This window comes from Emys orbicularis, chromosome 4 (genome assembly GCF_028017835.1).
Source record: "Emys orbicularis isolate rEmyOrb1 chromosome 4, rEmyOrb1.hap1, whole genome shotgun sequence".
Classification (NCBI taxonomy): Eukaryota; Metazoa; Chordata; order Testudines; family Emydidae; genus Emys; species Emys orbicularis.
In genome coordinates this window covers 91408719-91431255 of record NC_088686.1, presented here as the reverse complement: position 1 = coordinate 91431255, position 22537 = coordinate 91408719, and the positions used below count along the sequence as shown (strand labels likewise).

The 22537-nt window shown below is 45.1% G+C and overlaps 1 protein-coding gene across 1 annotated transcript in view; it reads right to left on the bottom strand.

The window, feature by feature from the left end:
- Positions 1–22537, bottom strand: part of BBOX1 (gamma-butyrobetaine hydroxylase 1) — a 76311-nt gene that overhangs the window by 33774 nt on the left and 20000 nt on the right. The window lies entirely within an intron of this gene.

Sequence of the window (22537 nt, the reverse complement as noted above, 5' to 3'; positions counted from 1 at the left end):
TCCACCAGGATTTCAACAATTTCCATCCCACCATCAACCTCAGCCTGGACCAGTCTACACAAGAGATCCACTTCCTCGACACTACAGTGCAAATAAGCGATGGTCACATAAACACCACCCTATACCGGAAACCTACTGACCACTATAATTACCTACATGCCTCCAGCTTTCATCCAGACCACATCACACAATCCATTGTCTACAGCCAAGCTCTAAGATACAACTGCATTTGCTCCAATCCCTCAGACATAGACAAACACCTACAGGATCTCTATCAAGCATTCTTAAAACTACAATACCCACCTGCTGAAGTGAAGAAACAGATTGACAGAGCCAGAAGGGTACCCAGAAGTCGCCTACTACAGGATAGGCCCAACAAAGAAAGTAACAGAACACCACTAGCCGTCACCTTCAGCCCCCAACTAAAACCTCTCCAGCGCATCATCAAGGATCTATAACCTATCCTGAAGGACGATCCCTCACACTCACAGACCTTGGGTGACAGGCCAGTCCTCGCTTACAGACAGCTCCCCAACCTGAAGCAAATACTCACCAGCAACTAAACACCACACAACAAAAACACTAACCCAGGAACCTACCCCTGCAACAAACCCCGTTGCCAACTCTGTCCACATATCTATTCAAGGGACACCATCATAGGACCTAACCACATCAGCCACACCATCAGGGGCTCGTTCACCTGCACATCTACCAATGTGATATATGCCATCATGTGCCAGCAATGCCCCTCTGCCATGTACATTGGCCAAACCGGACAGTCTCTACGCAAAAGAATAAATGGACACAAATCAGACAACAAGAATTATAACATTCCAAAGCCAGTCGGAGAACACTTCAACTTCCCTAGACACTCAATAACAGACTTAAAAGTGGCAATCTTCAACAAAAAAACTTCAAAAACAGACTCCAACAAGAAACTGCAGAACTGGAAACCATCAAATTAGGCCTGAATAAAGACTGGGAGTGGATGGGTCATTGCAAAAACTTAAAACGAATTTCCCCATGCTAATTTCCCCCTACTGTTACTCACACCTTCTTGTCAACTGTTTGAAATGGGCCACCTTGATTACCACTACAAAAGTGATTTTTCCTCCTGTTGATAATAGCCCACTTTAATTGAATTGTTTTGGTTAGAAATGGTAAGGCAACCCCCATCTTTTCATGTACTATGTATATATATCTTGCTACTGTATTTTGCACTCCACTCATCTGATGAAGTGGGTTTTAGCCCATGAAAGCTTATGCCCAAATAAATATGTTAGTCTCTAAGGTGCCACAAGTACTCCTCGTTGTTTTTGCTGATACAGACTAACACGGCTACCACTCAGAAACCAGTTTCTTTAATGTTTTCTTTCATGCTACGATGTTATTTTTATTCATTGTTTGTATTAGAGTAGCACCTAGAGACCCCAGTCAGGATTGATGTCCCATTGTGATTGGTACTGTATGGACACAGAGTACAAGAGAATCCCTTCCTTGAAGAGCTAACAATCTACATACACCTCTACCCCGATATAACGCTGTCCTCGGGAGCCAAAAAATCTTACCGCGTTATAGGTGAAACCGCATTATATTGAACTTGCTTTGATCCGCCGGAGCGCGCAGCCCCCCCCCCCCGGAGCGCTGCTTTACCGCGTTATATCCGAATTCGTGTTATATCGGGTCGCGTTATATCGGGGTAGAGGTGTACCAAGACAGGCCAGATGAATGTGTTAATGTATTATTTTAAAAACAGAATAATTAAAATGGTTTGGTCTAAAACAGTGCTTCTCAATGTCAGGCCGCCGCTTGTTCAGGGAAAGCCCTTGGTGGTCCGGGCCGGTTTGTTTACCTGACGCGTCCTCAGGTTCGGCCGATTGCGGCTCCCACTGGCCGCGGTTCGCTGTCCCAGGCCAATGGGGGCTGCGAGAAGGGCGGCCAGCACATCCCTTGGCCCACACCGCTTCCCACAGCCCCGGGACGGCGAACCGCGGCCCGGACCACCAGGGGCTTTCCCTGAACAAGCAGCAGACCGGCTTTGAGAAGCACTGGTCTAAAACACATCAACAAAAAAGAAAAGAAAAGAAAATTCACTCAACACATAAAAGTTACAATTCCCAGTTAGAGTTAAAATCGACAATGCAGAATGCTCTGTAGTGTGTAGTTACAGGATAAACATTACCTTGCTTTCAGTGTCTTTTCCTATGTGTATTTGTTGTGGACATTTAACACTATTTCACACAGATATTATTTTGCTAATTTAGGCCTAAGATGTTAAGAAACCTTAACATAATTAGAATATGGAGAACACCCAATACTTAACAATGATTCAGTGAAGAAAAGGAATTTACATTCTGGCCACTTTCATCAAAAATGATTTCTAAAAGACGTTAGTTCACGTTGGGCCTATAATAAATAAAATAAATAAATATGTAATACTGTTGCCTAAAAAGGATTGTTATTTTCTAGCATCTGAGAAGATATTGCAAACAATAGAGAACAAACAAAATTATAAAATGTAATTAAGTACTGATAACACCTTTAAACGTTATTTTAATATTGTGCATTCCTGCTTTTTAAAAGTTTTCAATGTTTTTTAGCAAGGGAATTTTACCTATCATAACTTCATTTTCTAGTACTTTTTCTAGGAAAAATCCTGTAGGTAAAAAGCTGTAGCTAAATCACATGAAATTAAATAAAAATGGGGTGATATCGGCTGCTAGAAATGTTTGGATTTTTAACCATCACTTCTCATTTAGAGCTACAAACAGTGGCTACTATTTATGAACACGTTACCATGCCACAATATCTGTAGTTATCCCTCCTTCAAAGTCTGAGGGAAAAAAGGACTCCAATTGACTTCAATGAGCTTTGGTTCAGGTTCTAATTGCTGTATCTAGATAACTCACTGTAGTAACACTGACCTTTTAATAGTGATCACTGTCCCTGCAGAGCAACAGCGTCTGTAGTTTTCCAAGTTACCCGTTTGGCAGGGCCGGCTCTAACTTTTTTGCTGCCCCAAGCAGCAAAAAAAAGCGCCCCCCCCCCGAACCCCTCCCGCCGAGCCCGCGCCCCCCCCCCTCGAGTGCCTCGCCCCCGGAGCCCGCCCCCCCCGCCGAGTGCCGCCGGAACCCCCCCCCGAGCGCCGCGCCCCACTCAGCCCCCCCGCTGAGCGCCGCCGGAACACCCCCTCCGAGCGCCGCGCCCCACGCAGCCCCCCCGCCGAGCGCCGCCGGAACACCCCCCCCCCCCGAGCGCCGCGCCCCGCGCCGCCCCCCCCGCCGAGCGCCGCCGGAACACCCCCCCCTCGAGCGCCGCGCCCGCGCCGCCCCCCCCGCCGAGCGCCGCCGGAACACCCCGCCCCCCGAGCGCCACGCCCCGCGCCGCCCCCGCGCCGAGCGCCGAGCTGCCCCCCCCGCCGAGCGCCACGCCGCTGGAGCCCACCCCCGCCCCCTGAACCCCCCCCCCCAGCGCCGCGCCCGCACCGCCACCCCGCTGAGCGCCACCGGAGCCCGCCGACCGCCGCGCCGCCGGGGAATGTCGCGCTGCGCTCCCCCCGCCGCCCCTTACCAGGTGCCGCCCCAAGCATGTGCTTGGTTGCCTGGTGCCTGGAGCCGGCCCTGCCGCTTGGACCAGGATCCCCATTTACATACAACACTCTTCCTTTCTCTTTGTTGCCCCCTCTTTTTTTTTTTTAAATAGTTCCTGGATTTTAAATGGAGAAACTAAACCAGCCTCTGATTTGTCACCAAATTGCTGTAGATGAGATTTCTGCGAGCCCTACGCTTCACCCACCCTGGTGCATTCAATCACTTTCCAGTTATGTGGAGGAGTATAAGTGAGGGTAATGGGCGTGCACCAAGGGGAGACTGTGGATTCCTCTCTAGCCACAAGACTGTAGAAAATGTACGTACATTATATTTGTACTAATAAATGTACAAATATATTTTTAATATAGCACCATAAATGTACCCTGCATTTTACAAATACAGAGAAAGACATGCTCCTTGCCTCAAAGAGCTTTTATTAAAGAACCAAATTGTGCCTGTCCCCCCTTGGGTGCATTAGTGGGGGCAGAGAACACAGGGAGTTGTTTCCCCTCCGTCTCCAAGCAGAAGGCAGCCGGAATGCTGAAGTACGTGCTCCTGAGTGGGAGACTACTGTTGACTGCAGCACTGTGCACTCCAAAAGTAACACGATCAGGTGAGCTGGCTGGAGGGGGCCTGGTCAATGCTTTTTTCAAGGCAGAGTATGTGCCACTTCTGAGGGTGCTCCCATAAACATTCTGCAGAATATCTTCAGTCATTATCACTCTGGAACTACAACTCCATCACTGAAGGATTAAGACTAAATGCAGCCTGATCCAACCTAACCCCTACCCCCCCCCCCCAAAAAACAGAGGGCCCACTACAACAAATCAAAGCCTTCCCCCCGCCCCCCCCAAAACCCACCCCTGCTTGTTTCCCATGCATTTCTATTTGATTCAGATAAATAAACTTTTTATAATCTGAAAATCACCTCACCACAGTACAAACATAGAAAACAGGCACATCTCCACTTCTATCTGGTGCAAGGCCAAGCACAATGCAATCCTTGTGTTGAGGGAGGGCAGCTACTGCACTGGCCTCTTCAAAGTGGGCTCAGGAAGGGATGAGCCATTGCCATGCTGCCCCCTTTGCATCAACAACATTGGAGGGTGTGGGAGGGTGCACAGCACATGCTGAAAAACGTTGGCTTAGCAGCCATTCTCTCCCTGTGCTCTGAGGGCCACTGTGCCTGGGTACTTTGCTTGCCTGGAACTCCACTGGATTGGTCAGACTCTGCAACATGTCCATCCCAGAGCTGTGTCTTAAAGACACAAACAGTCCTTGCATATTTATACATGACATACATGCTATAAAACATGAGCGAGGGATTCTGTTTTGCTCCGCCCAAGGAACTTGGATGTACCTGTCATCGATATTACCCCAGTAGTGGGGCCACACACCGCAGCTCTGAAGTCTAAGGGGAAGTTTTTGCTTAAGCAAGGGAGAGCAGGACAATCATATCTATGTGTTATGCTATTCCATATTTCAGAGGAAAGTAAACCCGTAACTTCCCAATTTTTCAAAGCGATACATAGGTTTTACTCATCCAATGGGACAAATATGGCCAAATGCCATGTACCCCTGAAAATTAAGGGTTATTTGCTAATATGCTTTCATATAGTTTTAGCTGCCCAAATGCTCCTAAATCTAGCATGGATAGTCTAAGGATGCCTTAAGCCTATAGTCTGAGCCAGCAACTCGGTAATGGTTGCTGATTTCCATGTTTAACAATATTGTTTTCTTTACCCCTTACTGAGTCTTAAAGCAACCACATTTTATTTGAGTTGGAGAGTTCAGGAACAGATAAGCTTCCTAATACAGAGAGATATATGGGTCCCAGGGGAATGCTGCGTTCAAAATGAATTAAAAGTAAATTAATGGACTGTAACTAGAAGAAAACACTCCTGGGCTCTTCATTGGGTTCTTTCTTTTCTTCGGGTTTCCCTAAGGAGGAATGTTTTCTGCATTCAGACAATATGTTCTGATGCCAGTTCAGAAAAAAAAGACTTACAAAAAGCCAGACAGAAATTTATAGTTGGAAAAGAAAGTACAAATTATATAGTACCATTGTATTAGGGGAGATTTTTCACAAGTGACGAAGAAATACATCATTCACAAGAGACAAGGCTTTGCATGAGATATAATATCTAGGTCAGCTTTTCATCATGGGAAACTTTATAAAGTTTGACTACAGTTATTTTCAATTCAAGATCGTTGTAAGACATACTGCAAATTTTGGGCTAGACTGTGGCGTTCAAAGACAGAGCTAAGTGGTGGTGGTGGGATGGGAGGGGAATACTCTGAGCAGCAGTTCCTGGAGTCATTCTGCTTACAGGGGACAAAGACAGACAGCAAGCCTCCAGGAGGGCTTTAGGAGAACATTCAGAAATGGTGATTAATACAGCACTTAAAGCGATGGTCTTGCACGTATTAATGTCAGTGCAAGTTGTACTACTGACTTCAGTGCATGCAAAATCAGACCCCAAAATAATGCAACATAGAATCCCTCCGCCATTGACCTTGGACAGCCAGACAGTGCAGAAGACAGACAAGGACACGGCAATGCCCCCCACAGACTAGCTTTTGGGGTGTCTTGCTTCACAGCTGACTATGCCTCTCCTATGCCTGGGAGTCAGGCAGAGAGAGAATCTAAATTCTGGCTGCCCCTGCACCCTCTCTCCTCTCGTATGAGCCCATGCAAGTGCAGCCAGAATCTGGACCATTATTTAGGACAAAAATGTGGAAATGTGAGACAGCCCTTCTCCTTCTTATTTTGCTCTTCTTTTAACTCTTATCCTCCTTCCTATTCCAGTCCCCTCTTGTCCTTTCCCCCCAAGGGGCATTCTTATATTTAGGGAGACTCTGTGTGTGATGCAGGCAGCCCCTAATCCTCACTGAACACTGCCAAATGCATAGCTGGAAACCAATCTGGCTCACCTGTGTGATAATATTGTTAAAATATGTATTAGATTTATAGAGGCGTTTCAGATTTTATAAAATGCGTGTGAGTTGCTGCATGCATTAATCTCACTTATTATATCTGTAGCCCGCATTATAAAGTAATATTTAAGTGTTTTCTTTGTAACTATAAAAAGCGATTGCTATGAAACTGAAAACGCCCTCAGTCAGAGAAACGTTACCAACTGTGAAATACTAGTTTACCACAAGAGGTGTCATCTCCTGCCCAACAAAAGAAGGCCCATAGAGACCAGATGAACCAATGTGGAACATCAGTGGACAAAAGACCCCAAAATAACCCACGAAGGGGGGATGTGCACAGACCCTCATCCCATCACAGTCTGAACTCTGGGGGGAAGGGAACAAAAATCCCTGACCGGGGGATCTGTATCACTAGGCTGCTTGGAACTTGGAGAGGGCAATATTTATAAGCATAAGCAAGGGATCCCCAAGCTGCTTAGCTTAGGTTAGCCCCAAAAGACAAATAGCAAAAAGCACATCACAGCAGCTTCTATTACTTTTTGAAACCTAAGACTAAATCATTTGTGTGTGTATGTTTACCTGCTTTAACCTTGTAAATAATTCTCATTTCTTTTTCCTAGTTAATAATTCTGTAGTCAGGTTACGACAGGATTGGCTACAAGCATTGTCTTTGGTGAGAGATCCAAGGTACAACTGACCTGGGTAAATGACTCGTCCTTTGGGAATGGGAGTAACCTACATATTCTTGTGATTTTTGGTGAAAGGCACCATCTATCACAAAGGCAAGTTTGCCTCGGTGGCAAGATAGACTGGGGCACCCAGGGAGACTGTCTGTGACGTCATGGTTAGGCTGCTGTAGTGCTTGTTACTTGGTTAGTGAAATCTAAGTATAGAACTCACAACCAATTTAGGGTTTGTGCCCTGCTTCTTCTTCCGGCCCCGAGGTTGACACTCATGTTCGTGAGCCACTTCAGACAGCTTGACACTTTTTCAAAAGAGATATGCCTAGTATGGGTCCCAAATACTGTATGGGCTTTCTCCTTCTCCCAGAATCCTGAACATGGGGCTTCTCACTTGTGCCCAGCGATGGATTTTTATCTTATACAGGGTCTTTTTGTTCTAGCCAACCATTTCCCTGTGCTCCAGTATTGAGGGGAACTATGAGTCAGCATATAGCCCAGGCCTGAGAGGAGGCTGAGGGAGTTCCCGTAAAATGCAGACCTCTGTGCAACCACAGGCTTGACATGTGCCTATAGCTGGCCTTCCACTTCCTTCCTCTTCCTGATTTATTGTCCCTTCCCAACTCAGTGCGGAAGCTCTGCTCATGCCATTCCCTTCACCATCAAGCCCAGTCCTCTCATTTTCGGCAATACTCATCTCCCTCTGCCTATAGCACTTGGACACAGTGAAGCAAGAAATTCAGTGAGCCTCTCTCACACTTCATAGTTTCTTTTTGGTAGTTCTGATGGTATGAAATACCATAAAGGGTCCAGGTACAAAATTATATTTCTCGTAACATGTACCAGGTACAACGGTGATGAGCACTGTAGCAATGCCTGTAAAGATTAGGACAGAACGGTGTCATTTAGCTGCCAACCTGAGTAAGGGACAGTGTGGCATTGTATGGGCCCATGGGGAACACATGGACAGACTGTGGCTTCTGGCTCCCTTGAGATATCGTGCCTGCAAACAGCTCAGCATGCAGGGAATTGTGCACGGTGCACAATCCTTGAGCATGCTACAGCCTTTTCCAACTCCCACACATTGTAGCCATCTCAATTTGTAGACTGGTGTGCAGATGTGAATCTGTCATGGCCATACCACCTACCAGCCCCTTTTGGGGTGATGTGACTCCCAGGGCCCTCCAAAGGAGCAGTCTCTGTGTTCCCTGAGTGCAGGAACTATTTCTGTGACAGGGCGTTACACAAGGTATGCAAAGGAGGAGACTACGTGCACTCCTCTCTTGCCCCTGACTATCCTAGACACACACTGATTCACAAATGAACGTGTAAAGCAGAACAACTGAGCTAGAGCAGACAGTTGCCTTGTGTGGCTGTAGAAGTACTCTCCGTCAGACAGCGCTGAGTAAAAGAATGCAGCTGCTCTCTGTTTCTTGTGACCCATGAAAGGAGATTATTACATGTGCTGAGGGAAAACCTTTCCAATTATTTATGTATGAAGAAAGTTAATTTCTAAAGTAACACTTAGGAAACTTCCCAAGAATTTTGTTCTGTGATGAGTGAGTTTATAACACTGCCTGTTGTAATAAACTGAATCTAAAATAGACATCCACATCTTTGGTTACATAATATCCACCACAGAGTACAGAAAGGAATGATACAGGTGATGCTTTCCTAATCTGAGTCCTCATTTTATTCAACTGAGCAGGGAGAATAAAAAGGAGTCAGGCTCCTCTCTCTTCCCTCAACCTTTCTGACCTACATGAATCCTGGGTTCTGCTCTGAGGATACAACTTCCTGCAAGCAAGTAGCTGGGGTATGGACTGAGCATTGGCTCACTTCCCTCCATTTGCTGCCCTAAAATGAGAGGGGAGTAAGGTATACCCTTTAAAGGGCTGCAGTAATTTACTTCCCTGGACCAAGAGGAAAGCAATGGGGAACTGTGACACTTGGGCTACGTCTACACTATGGGGAGGGGGGGGTCGATTTCAGATACGCAAATTCAGCTACGCGAATAGCGTAGCTGAATTCGACGTATCTGATCCGACTTACCCCACTGTGAGGACGGCGGCAAATCGACCGCCGCGGCTCCCCCGTTGACGGCGCTTACTCCTACCTGGGCTGGTGGAGTACGCGCGTCGATTCGGGGATCGATTATCGCGTCCCGACGAGACGCGATAAATCGATCCCCGAGAGATCGATTTTCTACCGCCGATCCGGGCGGGTAGTGAAGACCAGCCCTTGGAGTCACAGTTTCTTCCCAGGGACACTGCTGAGGTACAGCAGTCATGAACAACCCCAGGTTGAGCCTCAATCTATTCCTTGATCTAGCTGGGAAAAAAAGAATACTGATATGCTCAAAGTCTGGCATTTATCTTCTAGAAGGTTAGGGCTTGTCTTCACTGCAACAGTCAGTTCGAATTAGTACATTTGAGTCACTCCACTTCAGCTAGCTTAGCTCAAGTGACTGACCAGACCACTCTGCGAAACAACATCAGAGCTACATAGAGTGATTTGGTTAGCAGCAGAGTGTGACTGGATTAGCAGCAGATGAACTGTTGTAACTCAGACTCCTATATTCCCACTGCATTACTAGCTCCTGCATCAGCTGCATTGGAGCTTTGACAACCTCCTCTGGGCCAGCTAGCTCGAGTTTAGAGCACCACATAACTTGAGGTAGAGACTTCTGTGTGTGGACAGGAGTCAGTTTAGTAGCAAAACTCAAGTTATAACTCGAACTAACAATGCAGTGAAGACCAGCTCTTAGTTCAAGTCTTGCCAGTTCTCGTGATTTTTTCATGAGTTTTGTGGCACTTAATGTTTTATTTTAAACTCCAACTCCTGGAGACAAGTGCCTTTGAGAGATCTCAAACTTTCATAAATAAGGGAAGTTTCTAGGCCTCATGGTTGCAGAGAAAAGCTTGAAAATGTGACCTGAGTATATCCTAAAGTCTCAGAAACCAGGAGGCAAACAGTGATTTTGTAACAGGGCTGGATGGGGTACAATGCATCTCATCCTAACCACCCTCACTTTTCTTCCGTCCTGCCCAGCTCTGTGGAGGTGACTAATACCCTTCCCCTTTCATATAGGAGAGGGGAGATCGACACACGCAGCTGGTCTCTTCTGTGCATGGAATGGTGCTGCAGGGTGTTGATCTTACCCAAAGAAAGAACAATTTGACATAAGTGTTTCAGTTGTCTTATTTCTTCACTGTTTTGATTTTAATTTCTTACATCCTTACCACGAAAACAGAATTACATAGGAAATGTTGTCTTAAATTAGCCAAATTGCCAGGCTGAAGAGTCATTTAGGTTATTTTGTTGTTATCCCATGTAATATCATGTGTTCCTGACTCTGCCAGCTGAGAGACTGACTGGATTTTTTTATGAGTTACTTGAAATGTAAATTTTCTTCAACCAAAAATGTTTACGGTCTTCTAATAGATAGGTTCAGCAAAACTGGGTTCTGCTCAGAAATCTACTACTCACACAGTAGTTAATCTTAAACAAATCATTTCATCTCTCTGTGCCTCAATGTCCACCTCAATGTCAGACTTATGTGGTCCATCCTAAAACGAACAAGACTCTCTTTGCGGGAAATAGCTGGAAACACTTTTGCAATCTCTCTCTCAAGGGAATTCCCAGGTTACACTATGTTCCTGACCAAGAAGATATTACTCAATCTTAGGAAGTGGGAGAGCAGCCATTGGGAGCTGTCTACAGCCTCAGTAAACTATAAGCCATACAGCGGTGCACTATAACTCTGACCCAAACTAGCCACAAGGTGGAAAGCCACGACAAGGAGGACTCCAAAAGGAGATGAAGGACCCAGGTAATAGCAGAAAGCTCACCAAGAGAATATATAGGAAAAACATCTTCAGATCTGAGCCTCAGGCAGTTTTTGCATTAGCTGAAAAGTGGTTTTTTGGCCCCGCAATAACAATTTCCCAACAACAGTCTGCGAGTTCTTATCTAAATTCAGCAGCGCAGATTGGACAGCATTGGCAGTAGATTGTGGGTTGTGACTGAGCAGTACTTTATTATATATCTCTCTACATATTCCATAGATCTTGCCAAGATTTTCCTCTCGTGAGCCCCACGTCTGATTCAGTCCCTCTGAAAGCTTATTCAAATTTTATTGGGATGTGGAAGCAATCTTGTATAATGGTTGATCACTGAGGCAGTGATCCCAATCTTAAACTATATCAATAGTTCATACTACATCTCAGATTTATTTTTTAAAAGGTCAATAATTATACATGATTGTCTGACAGCAATCATATAAATTAATCTGATGTGGAATAGTCATTTGAGCTAGAAAGAAAATACTCTGGGCAAAAACTCTAGGCAATTATGTACATAACAAATCACCAATTTACTTGTTCCAACAGTTACAATCAATGGAATATATTCATAAATGTAGAGGAAGTACTAGTAATGGTTTCAAGATTTCCAAGCCTAAATTTAGGTTTGTCACTTTGTTGTTAATATAACTAGAGAGAGTTTTGGACACACTCCATTACTGTCAGCAAGGTGAGGTTCCAGGTTCATAGGATTTAAAGGGAGACCATCAACTTAAAATCTAGGATTAAAAGTAGCGTACTACCCCTGACTCTAAGTGCACTTGCCTATATCTGTGGTTTTACGGGGGGGGAGGGGGGGAGGGGTTTGCTTCCCCCTGCTTCTGAGTGAAAGACCCACAAAAGCTGAGGAAAAGCGGACTTTCTGACTATACAGTGGAAATAGTGAAAGAGACTATGTACAAAGTGCTGTCAAATATACAAAAACTGAAAATAGATATCATTTTAACTTATTTCTGTCAGTTACACTAATCTTAGACGTTCCTTGTAACAACACAAAATGGAAAATTTCCAGATAGAAGTATGATTTCTAAGTCAACAGTGGCACTTTAATAGGTGTTTAGAAATTTGGTAATGTCTGTGAATGCCTTTGCTATTCATTTTCCTTTGAGATACTGGTTATGTTGTGATTGTGTCTCATTCACTCTTCCTTCCTTTAACCCAGATTTCCAAAGAAACAAGAGATCAATCTTGTAAAATATTTAAAATCAATCAAACTTTGCTATTGTAAAGTCTTCTCCTGTATTTAATTTTCCTGAACCCCACAAGGAATTATTCTTATTCATTTATTTATAACAATGTATTTATTGTTTCATACTTTCATAGCACCATGAATGTGCATGGTGTTTCCTAATTCAAACAAAGATGGATTCCTTTCAGCAAAGAGCTTTCAATCTAAGAGTCAAATTGTGACATTTAGACCAGAACAGAAGGCTGTGACACTGGCAGACCCATAACAACTGTGTACGACCTATAACAACTTAATAAGAGGCATTACAATTGTACCAGGACATTCACTTGTATGTGAATTTCAAAGAGATGTACTAGACCAGCAATCATTAACCCATTCATTTGTAGTAATAGGAATCAAGGGTAGATGCTAAGTGTATTTGTCTGTGTTTACCTATAGCCTGTTAGAAGTTTAACAATATAACCAAATTAGCTTGTAGATCAGGGGTCGGCAACCTATGGCACGCATCCTGGCAGGCAGCAGTGTGCCATTAAAAATCCTGTCCAGCCCAGCCCAGCCCGGCCTGGCCCAGCCCGCTCTTCTCCGCCCTCCACCCCCCCCGCCCCCTACCGCGGGGGCAGGGGGCGAGGGGCAGGGGGCAGAAGCTTGGTCCTGCCAGCTCCCCTGCCTCTTCCCACAGTGTGCTGGGTTCCTGCCCCTCCTCCTCCTCTCCGTCCCTCCCTCCCTGCCAGCCGATCAGCTGATGGCCCTTGCAAGGGAGGAGGTGGGGGAGGAGTGGAGTCAGCGTACTCACTGCTCCTGGCGGAGGCAGAGCCGTGTGTGTGTGTGTGTGTGGAAGTGGAATAGGGGCATATCCCCTCCAGCCCCCTGCCGTGAGCACCCCACGACCCCAGCCCATACCCCCCAGCCCTCTGCCCTGACCTCTCTTCACACACACACACACACACAGCCCTCTGCCCTGAGCCCTGTGCCCCGCACACACCCCAGACCCCTGCCCTGAGCCCTGTACCCCCCTCACACACCCAGCCCTCTGCTTGACTCCTTCAGCCCCCCCCACGACCCCAGCCCTTACTCTGGCACCCTCCCACATACCCAGCCTCCCCACTCCCCATGCACCCCCCACATCCTGACTCTTGCACCCCCCACAGCCCCACCCCCACCCTGAGCACCAAACGGGAGCTCCTGCACCCCACATTCTCACCTGAACCCCTCGCACCAGATGGGAGCTGCCCAGGTAAACGCTCCACACCCAAACCTCCTGCCCCAACCCTGAGCCCCCTCCCTCATTCTAGCTCCTGGCCAGACCCTACACCCCAACCCCCAGCCTGCTCCTTCACCCCGAGCTCTGTGCTCAGTGCACTCCCACCCTCAGCTCAGTGCAGAGAGAGAGGAAGAGAATGGGCCAGAACCAGGGAGAAGGTACCTACTGTATGTGGGCAGGGCCAGGACCCCAGACCGGCAGCGGGCTGAGTGGGTCCGGCAGCCGGGATCCCGGCTGGCAGGAGCCGGTGGATGGAACCCCTGAGCGGCAGCGGGCTGAGCCGCTCAGCCCACTGCCAGTCTGGGGTCCCGGCCGCCAGCCCCACACAGCCTGCTGCCGGTCTGGGGTTCTGGCTGCTGGACCCTTGCCAGCTGGGGTCCCGGCCGCAGGCCCCGCTCAGCCCGCTGCCGGCCTAGGTGAACAGAACTCCAGACCAGCAGCGGGCTGAGCGGGCCGGTGGCGTAAGATCAACATTTTAATTTAATTTTAAATTAAGCTTCTTAAACATTTTGAAAACCTTGTTTATTTTACAATAGTTTAGTTATATAATATATAGACTTATAGAGCGAGACCTTCTAAAAAACATTAAAATGTTTTACCAGCACGTGAAACCTTAATTTAAAGTGAATAAATGAAGACTCGGCACACCGCTTCTGAAAGGTTGCCGACCTCTGTTGTAGATGCTAATTCCCTTTCATGTCTTAATTGTCTGATATTAGGTATGCGTTTGTGTTTAGTTAACTTTAAGATCAAAGATGTGCGATACCACAGGAAATTAATAATACTATTGACATTGTCTTCAGCTTAACTATCTCTGTTATAATGGAGGACCAGCTAATTGCCTTATGTTAATCAGTGTAACTGGATTACCTGTATATGCATAGTAAATAGAATGTTAACTTAAGAGTGATGGGACAGTGTGTGCTCAACAAAGAAGAATCCTCAGTCACATGCTGTGCTCAAAACATTTAACAGCCGGTTTCAGCTATAAAAGTGAAACCTCTGGCCAGATCCTTTCATCTCTAGGCTGCTGAACTTTGAACAGGGAAAGTTTAAACCATGGGACTGAGATCTTCCAAACAGTCATTTGGAATATCCTGTGAAGTCAATGAAGTTACAATAGTGTAAAATTAGTGAAGTCAGAGGAGAATCAGGTCTACATATACTGAAATGAGTGTATGCACTGATATAGATATATCCTCTTAAACATTTATTTGGCTGGGAGTCTGGAATGTATCAAACTTCTAAGTAACAGTTCATAAATAAGAAAATATAATAACTATTGGACCTTATCTTCAGCGGATATAAATGTGCACTGCTCTAATGCCTTTAATGGAGCTAAGTTGATTTACTCCAGCTGAGGATCAGCTCAATATTTATACCTGTTGGTCCATATTTAATTTTGTAACAAACTGAAATGACTCATACCAGCAAGCTGCTATAACCATTACTGTTGTCACTTTCTACATAGTTACTGTACTGTGCTCTGCCACATGGCACAACAAGGGGAAGAATCTCTTTGGGACCCATCTGTTCAAAATTGCTCTACTTCTTAAGATTTGTAGAGCCATTTTCATCATCCCATTAATTTTCTTGGATAAAAAGCACTGTTGTAGCTGTTCATTACCACATGCACAAACACCTTGTAAGCAACAAATGCTGGGATTTTATCTGTATTATAACATCATTATCCCTTTGCCAAGATTACTTTGTTAAAATAATCAAGAGTTGTTTATTTTTAAGCTTATCCCACAAGGGCCAGTTCTACTAGACAAAACTGAAATGGATATCACCTAGGTTTTAATGGCTCCAGATAGAAGGCTACAGTGCACTCAGCCAAGAACTCAAGGGAATGGTAATGCAAAGAGAAAGTGAAAAGACAGGAAATTAATCATGGAACCCAAAACACAGTTTCTCAACAGGCCACTTTCAGGAGTCTGGAAACTGTTGATGTTAAATGTTACTTTAATTTAGGAGTTTGCCTGTGCTACCAGTATATGCAAGCTTAAATTTAGAATTGGTCAGACTTCATTTTATACTATAACCAGTAATTGTAAAGTAGGCACAATTACAAAAAAAACATGTTTTAAAATATTGTACACACTGTTTAGAATCCTGGACCCATTTTGGTTTGGTTTTTAAATTTTATGTTTAAAATCTGGTGCAAGTGCCTTACAGAATGCTGCTACATACGTTTAATACAGTGCTTTTATTGTAATAAATAATTTTTGTAACTATCTCCGTTCATTGAGATAATTATTGTTTTACTAGTGTAAATAAACTGAGGGGTCAAGATTTGACGTGCACAGCAGCTATCTGCCTTTCTAGAAAGTGGCAAATAGTTTTTTCTTCCTCCCTTTTACTTATTCTGTCATATAGATATAGTTTTGTTCTGTTTTTTGGGGAGATTGTTATTAAGGTTGCCCAGTAAGTCATTTGGGTTGAAATTTTCCATGCAGAAACTGGTACTTGGAGTTGGAGTGAATTGAAGAAATGGTTGGTTGGAGGGGACTAAGAGTTGAGGGATGACGACACTGAAATCGGACAAAGAGCTAGCAGGGGACACTGTGACCGGCTGGGGAAGGAAACTGGGAATAGGAATAGAGGGGTGTAGCGAGGCGGTGGGATACCCCACAGCCCCGCTGAGGGCCGAACCTCCCCTACTACCAACATGGGCGGAGCCACCGGGTCCGGCGCCCGCCTCTCAGAGGTCACGGCGCCAACCCGGAAGTATAAAAGCCCGCCTGCAGAGCTCAGTGGAGGATAAGCCGGCGGAGAGAGCAGACGTCTGTGGCCAAGCTCCCGCTTGGGAGACAGCCGCAGGCCGCGACCGGCCTGCTGACTCACCAGGCCTGCCGAGCCTACCCCTCGCCCGGTACCCTGAGGAGGACTGGCCAAGCCTGCCCCGGTCCAGCTACCCCGAGGAGGAGCCGAGCCTGCCCTTTTCCAGCTACCCCGAGGAGGAGCCGAGCCTGCCCCTTTCCTGCTATCCTGAGGAGGAGCCGAGCTTACCCTTCGCTACGTACCCAGAGGAACCGATGCTGGTGGAGAGCCCCGAGGACACTAGTCCGGCCCAGGTACCCTACGAGGGGGAGTGTGGAAGTAGCCCGGGGGCAGCCGACCCCAGTCTGGCTGCAGCACTGCCAGAGCCGATGTCAGTGTGTTGCGGCCAGGATCCCCACTGACAGCAGTGAGTTTCCACCGCTGCTAGGGCCCCGGGCTGGGACGCAGTGGAGTGGAAGGGCCTGCGTCCCCACTGCCACCCACTCCTTGGGTGGCAGACTCCCCCTTTTCCCTGGCCTAGAGAGGCTGGGACCTGTTGCTCACTGACCCTGACCTGCTTAAGGGCCTGGGTTCCCGAACTATTGGCTCAGCCCCTGCTGGAGGGTCTGAGTTCCAGACTGTGTGGTTACTGCCCTGCCCTGATTGAGGGCCCGGGGCTTTTTTCTGACCTATTGGCTCAGCCCCTGCCTAAGGGCCTGAGCCCCTAACCGTGTGTTTGCTGTCCCACACTACCGGGGGACCAGGACGGACGGCAAACCAGAGCAAGGCGGTAGGATACCCCACAGCCCCGCTGAGGGCCGAACCTCGGCCGAGACTACTACAAGGGGCCAGAAAAAGGTGTTGTGGTGGGAAGACAGATCTGATGAGGAGCAGTAACTTTGGCAGTCTCCTATCACTATACACTGCTGTTAAAGATCTCCTCTCATGACTGGATCTGTCAGATAGCTACGCCAAGCCGCACTGAAGTTGGTGGGGCTCCATACAAGTGTTATGGTTCATCTGATTGCATAATTGAGGCCCTAGTAATGCACTCCATACAGAAATGAACACCTCAAGCTTAAACTATGGTTTGTGGAAAGAGAATGAAGAGAAACTATTGGTGCACAGTCTACTTTTTGCAATAAAATACATTATAATATGAGCAGGGAAATCTCCATACCCTACATATGCTCAGTGGTTAATACAGATGCTGTACTAGGTAGAAACAGAGAATCATATATGTGCTATTCGGGGGAAAAAATGAATTTGTTTTATGAGCTACCTAACTTGCAAGTGGCTGGTGAAGAACCTATTAAACACATGAATCATCTGGAATCATATAATTGTCAAATACGGGATTTCCTTGCAACTTCCTCTGATGTATCTCTTATTGACCACTAGATGGACCATTGGCCTGGCTGAGTATGGCAGTTCTTACATCATGAATGCTGTAACTGATTCTGTATTATTCTAAATGGTTAAAAGATGGTACTGGGAATAATATTTATTTCCTATATATAATACAATAGTAAAATGTCATTATTTATATAATTAAAGAGCCAATGAACATTAGATATTTTTAAAAATATGCTTGACAATATTCTGTTCATTTTACTCACACAAGTAGTCTCACTGAAGTAAATGGGACTATTTGCAAGAGAATGGCAGTCAGGATTTCGTCCCCTGGCATATTTCAATGCCTAATCACCAAATCTAGGGGCAGATCTTCAGCTGGTGTAATTTGTTATAGTGCCATTGATTTCAAAGGTGATGACACTATGACAATTTATACAAGCTAAGGAGCTGGCCCCTGGTTCTTAGAAGGTTCACATATTGTTTTTTTAGTACTAAATATTTTCCACATTAATTTTCATAATAACCAGGACATATGTTCTAATCTGAACTCTTGGTTTTTTAAGCAATGACTGTGACTAATACTGACAACTGAGCATGTGTTTTCTATTTCAGGGGACATCTGCAGAAAGACCATACTGTACATAAATGGACTTTAGGGGAAACTTCTTTTCACTTGTACAAGACAGACATTCTTCAGATGTAAGATGCACTCCCCAAATACAAGACTATATTCCTCCTCATTCTTTTCAGTTTTATTTGTAATGCCTTGTCAGTTTGCTTTTAGACTGATGATTTGCACACACCCCTGCCAAATCTAAGATGATGCCCATGCCATCTTGATCATCAGCATTTTACTGTTGCTTCCTTTCTTCAATGTTCTGTTTTTAACTAAAGAATAATTAAATTAAAACGAGAAAACAGTGGAGAAATTTGATATCTTAAATACTTAAACCATGGGGCTCCTTTCATCACTCTTCTCAATGGGGGGATGGATGGGGGGGATGGTCACTCCCCTTTCCATATGGGAAACAATTCTATTTCTAATGCAGAGCATTAACAAAGAAAAACTAGGAAATTCATAGCTAAGGCTACATCTCTAACCTTAACTCCCATGCCTTAGTATCATTAATAGGGTGACCAGATGTTCCGATATTTAACTTTGTCCTGCGTCCAGGCCGATGTACAATGAGGACGCCATTTGTCCCGATACTGACTGTGTGCCTCCCACCCTCATGGCTCCGGTCGGGGCTGTGAGCCTGTGGTTGTCCCCAACATGTGTCCCGATATTTTATTCTTGCGATCTGGTCACCCTAATCATGAAAGGTATATCTACATTAGAAATGCTACAGCAACACAGCTGCAGCTGTTGCACTGTAGTATATAGATGCTTAATACAGAAGGGGTTCTTCTATCATGGTAGTAAATCCACATCTCTGAAAGGCAGTAGCTAAATTGACGGAAGAATTCTTCCGTCTCTCGTATTGCCTACACTGGGGTATAAATTGGCTTAATTTCATCACACACAGCATAAAATTTTTCACAGCCCTGAGCAATAGGGTTAAGACATCCTAACTGTTTAGTGTAGACCAGCCCATAGAGTCTTCAAACCAGTGGATAATCTTAACATACATGTTATGTTGTAGATTCATAGATTCTAGGACTGGAAGGGACCTTGAGAGGTCATCGAGTCCAGTCCCCTGCCCTCATGGCAGGACCGAATACTGTCCTTCCCATTCTGTATGTGTGAAACTGATTTTTCCTTCCTAAGTGGAGCACTTTGCATGTGTCTTTGTTAAACTTCATCCTGTTTACCTCAGACCATTTCTCTAATTTGTCCAGATCATTTTGAATTATGACCCTGTCCTCCAAAGCAGTTGCAATCCCTCCCAGTTTGGTATCATCTGCAAACTTAATAAGCGTACTTTCTATGCCAATATCTAAGTCGTTGATGAAGATATTGAACAAAGCCGGTCCCAAAACAGACCCCTGCAGAACCCCACTTGTTATACCTTTCCAGCAGGATTGGGAACCATTAATAACTACTCTCTGAGTACGGTTATCCAGCCAGGTATGCACCCACCTTATTGTAGCCCCATCTAAATTGTATTTGCCTAGTTTATCGATAAGAATATCATGCGAGACCGTATCAAATGCCTTACTAAAGTCTAGGTATACCACATCCACCGCTTCTCCCTTATCCACAAGACTCGTTATCCTATCAAAGAAAGTTATCAGATTGGTTTGACATGATTTGTTCTTTACAAATCCATGCTGGCTATTCCCTATCACCTTACCACCTTCCAAATGTTTGCAGATGATTTCCTTAATTACTTGCTCCATTATCTTCCCTGGCACAGAAGTTAAACTAACTGGTCTGTAGTTTCCTGGGTTGTTTTTATTTCCCTTTTTATAGATGGGCACTATATTTGCTCTTTTCCAGTCTTCTGGAATCTCTCCCGTCTCCCATGATTTTCCAAAGATAATAGCTAGAGGCTCAGATACCTCCTCTATTAGCTCCTTGGAGGCATCATAAAAAAAATAGCATTTGTCATTATGCAGTAATTGTGGTACTACGGTATCTTCTAATAATAGGAAAATAGCATGGTTACTACAGGTACTTGGGGTGGTGAATGATGAATTTTCAAATACTGAAGACCTTATAGGGGCACTGCTGTTCTGATGCAGCTGTGTTGCTGTAAGAGCTCTCATGTAGCCACTCTATGGTGACGGGAGAGAGCTCTCCTGTTGACATAATTAAACCACTTCCAATGAGAGGTGGTAGTTACGTTGGAGGGACATCATCTTCCATCATCATAGTACTATCCACACTGGCACTTCTGTTGGTGTAACTGATGTCACTCAGGAGTTTTTTTTCACACCCCTGACTGACATAAGTTATACCGACAAAAGTGCTACAGTACACATAACCTTAGTGTACCAGTATCTAAACATCCATGGCAATTACACACTTTTAATATTAAATGTGTGCTTTAATTGCTTTGCTGAATTGGAGCCCATGTAAGAATTAAGCATGAAATTCCAGCAATAACGGATTCCCTTTTTTCCCCATGTATTTAAATCAGAACCTGATTATTTATCAGAGTATATATATAATAAAGTATAAAAAGTTTTAAAATGTTTCATAGGCTAATAGTTGTGTTTAACTCGTGTATATTTTAACTCAACATTTTATCTAACCTGGGGCTAATCTGTCTGAATCTAATGAAACTATAACAGGGGTGGCCAATCTGAGCCTGAGAAGGAGCCAGAATTTACCAATGTACATTGCCAAAGAGCCACAGTAATACATCAGCAGCCCCCCACATCAGCTCCCCCTCTCCCCGCTCCCAGCGCCTGCCACCACCAGCAGCCCTCCCTACACCTCCCGATCAGCTGTTTCGTGGCATGCAGAAGGCTGGGGGGGGGGGGCGGAGGAGGAGTGGGGGCATGGCAGGCTCAGGGGGGGGGGTGGGAAGAGGTGGAGTGGCGGCAGGGCCTATGGCAGAGCCAGGGGTTGAGCAGTAAGCACCCCCAACACATTGGAAAATTGGCGCCTGTAGCTCCAGCCCTGGAGTCAGTGCCTATACAAGGAGCTGCATATGGCTCCGGAGCCACAGGTTGGCCACCCCTGAACTATAAAAAAATAGACCTCACAGTGGCTGAAAACGCAAGTTACATCATTTGCAAAGCCCAACTTTTTGTTCCCTATTCCCTTCAAAGGATGACTATAACAACAAATATATTTAGCATCCTCCTTCTCACAGATCCAAAAGCCCTTTGCAAACCTTGGCCCTAAGCTTGCGATGAGCTATACAAGTGCATGCTCCTGTACTGACACTGAGCAGCTTGCAGAATCAGACCTGTGGGTGGAATCCTGTCCTGTGCTGCATGGGGCAATCTGGAGCGGAAGTGGATTTAAAAAGACAGGTTTCCCTTTAGTTCTCTAGAAAATGCTGGCAAAGAGAACCAACATGCTAAAGTCAGGCACCCAAGTTTGAAAATTTTGGTCATATGTATATATTGGTGGCAGATATAAACTGCCATGCAGTTAGTAAAAGCTGCACTGAGCTGCCGGACTACAGAGTGTAGTTACAACAATTTTCAACATTTGCAAGGTTTGCAAATTTCCAACCACAAGTAGCATTTCTGATTCCTCTGGCTTAAGCTACATTAGAGACAGAGTCCAAGAAATACAACACACACATCCTAATATAAGCCATCCACACAGACCATCTTTTATATTCTACCCTTTCTTTTCAAAGCAACCATGAGTTTCTCTGACAACTTGCTGAATATCTCAAAATATTCACAAAATGAAAAACAGTGCAATCCTTGAGCAGAAATATAATCTCACGTCATTAAATTCCTTCGTGAGGCCATTCCAGTGCCTTCTACTCACTGCTCTAGTGTGTTTAATTCAATACACGTCCCTTCACCAGTTTGAAGAACTAAAAAAAAGTAATTAAAATGCAAAGGTTTTCCTTTTCTCCAGAAAAAAGTTGCCTTGGCCTCAAAATTAAAATATCTTTGGACTGCACTGAATGACCTGTCAAAAGTGCCCTGTAAAAGACAAATTTAAGTTTTATACATCGGTTCAAGTGTATAATTATGTGAAAAATGATGGAATATTTAAGTAAGATGCTTTTCCTTCTTAATCTTTTTTATGGTCTCATTAATAAAAACTTCCTGAACCTATCTTATACCAAATAAAATATTGAGGAACATTAGCATTCCAAGGACTATTTGATAGGTCATCGGTCCTTCCCAATGTCAGAAAAGATACGTCTGGATTTTAACCCTAGCTCCAAGCTAGGGAAGTTTGTCCTGGCTCCCCTTTCCCTTTGAGGCAGCCTGAAAATGTATTCCCTTACCTTGCAGCCTCCAACATGATGGGCAAC